This window comes from Sinocyclocheilus rhinocerous, unplaced genomic scaffold, assembly GCF_001515625.1.
Source record: "Sinocyclocheilus rhinocerous isolate Xijiao unplaced genomic scaffold, SAMN03320098_v1.1 scaffold72, whole genome shotgun sequence".
NCBI lineage: Eukaryota > Metazoa > Chordata > Actinopteri > Cypriniformes > Cyprinidae > Sinocyclocheilus > Sinocyclocheilus rhinocerous.
Window position 1 is genome coordinate 4,830,303 of NW_015628351.1, and position 2,559 is coordinate 4,832,861.

The window sequence follows — 2,559 nt, forward strand, 5'->3', positions numbered from 1 at the left end:
CCACAATGAACAAAGTAATTGTCAAAGATAATGTCAGGTTAGTCTTTAACACTTGTTCTGCATGATTATGTTTATCTTTATGGCCCAAATAAACTGACAGGATGGATTATCACAGCTGCCACTTTTATTTGCACTGGAGTTGAAACCTCCAAATGGCTCCAAATAACAATGCTAAACATTTAAATGGTAACCTTAAATTTGAATCTATTATGTACTTAACACAGACATTACCCCTCATCTATCCTTTGTGTCTCTTTAACACAATTAGACTTGTTGGTCTCCCAGGGTCAAATAAAGCTGCTTTTTGCACAGAGTAAAAAGGAACAAGTCTAAGCATATAAAATAATCTGTTATAAAACAATTAAGAAAACAGTCATTAAACAGTGTGTGGTCATATTTAACTTCCCTGCTTTGTGAACTTCCTTCTATGATTGCACAGAATGCTGTGTTATAAATGTTAAGTAGCACTAAATATCACAAGCAAATCACGCAATGTTCATTTAGCACAGGAAATGTGACTCAGGCATGAAATAAATCTCTGAACTTGTATGCCCTTACTGTAAATTTACATGATTATCAGCACTGGTATTGTTAGACATGCATGTTTTTTTTCTGTTTCGTGATCACAAAACGAAACATAATATGCAACTTACAGAGACTGTTCTTTCTCAATGTTTGAACCATAGACTGTATAAAAACATGGACGTAGTGTCCGTGACATCACCCGTAGGGTCCCGAAGATAGTTTTTGAAGCTCAAAAGTGGGCGGAGGCGGCCGGCGCCATCTTGGCAGCGCGTCACCGCGCGTCACTCCCGGATAATCGGAGAGAGAGCGGGAGGTTGCCGCTCGGTTTGAACACAGGTCAGGTGTGTAAGCGTGTTCATGTTTGCGCTAGAGGTCTTGTTGAGGATCTGGGCAGTTCATTCTGCCCTCTAATGGAGAATATTGGCATATCAGACTCAAAATCTAACTGACCATCTGTTTATCCTCCCCAACGATCGAAAGGAATTTATGACTGTTTGGGAATGTGTTTTTGTGTGTGGGTCCGTTGAAACTGTTCAAAACGATGTGCTTTAAACTTTACATTGTGAAACGGTGTATTGCTTGGTGTATTGCTTGTTAAACGGGAGTCAAAAGACGTTTTTATAAAAGTTTTTTTTACACACATTTCAAGTAAAACATCAAACATACACACTATATAAACAATGTAATGACTGATTTTTTTCCAGAAAAGAGTAAAAAACGAGTCATTACGAGCATTTAAGTGTTGTTAAACAATTTAAAAACTAGTTAGAGTTTGACAAAGTTGAATAAAAAGAAAAAGTAGGCTACTGACCATCTTACCGAGATCTAAAACAAAAAAAGTATCAGATACGTTCGTTAAACAATACGGCAGTTTTTCTATGTTACAATTTAAAAAAGCTAACGTTTGTTACAAGTTAGAAAAGAAAAGAAAAAATGAGCGTGTTTACATGCACGTTCTTAAGCCGATTATGCTTAATAAACCGAAAACACACTTGGTGGTGTAAACGCGGTAACCCGTTTTCTTTTATCGGAGTAAGGTCATAAACGGCGTAAGCATAAACCGGTCGCAACAGGTAGTTTTTTGCCTCTTGCTCCGATTTCGCACCGCATGTAAACGCAATAAGCCGCTTTCTGTCGGCTTATTGAAGTGTGCATGTGTGATACGTGACAGGAACGCATCGTTAGTGCAGATTTAAGCGCATCTGAGCAAACGTCTTGCAGTAAAGAATATATATTGTGAAATATATCACAAAAGCAGACTTTTTCATGACTCAGAAAATGATAAAAATGTGTTCTCATCTGGTGCAGCAGAAGTAGAAGTGGTTCAGTCACAGTGCTGCGTTTATTACTGCATGAGAGGATAATATATGAGCTGTAGCCTAAGTTTCCCGACATGTTGCAAGCTTAATTTAACATCACAACTGACAAATGTATGGAATACTCTTGAGTCAGATATGCAAATGATTATATTTTGACGTCACTACAAGGAAATAACCTGATTTATTAATTAAGTAATGTAAACGCAGCTTACTTGCGTTGTCAGGTTACTGGTGTGCATGTAAACGGGGAAAACTGGTTATTTTAATAAGCTGATATTTGTGAGTTATCAGCATACTGGTGTGCATGTAAACGTGCTAATTTTAATGCTGACTATCCGTATTTTAAAACAAAAAATATCAGACCGTTAAGCGCCAGTAGTCAAAATCTATGTTGTACTCTACCATTAGCTACAATTTAAAAACTAGTTAGAGTTTTGTTACAAGCTTAAAGAAAATAAAAAGACCCGCGAATCTTACGTTGTTTCCGTCAGATACATCCTCATTCGACTGTGTCAATACTCGGAATGAGCTCAGGAGCGCACCGGGCAGGCCACACCTACAACCCGCCCCTAACAGCGGAGGAGTACGGAGCCCCTAAAGGGACATGGTGGTGGGAAAAAAATTCGGGTTGGGAGGAAATATTTTTTTGCGTTCTCTCGAGAAACTTTGCGTTCCCTCGCAAAACTTTTGCGTTCTCTCGCAAAGATATTTGCGT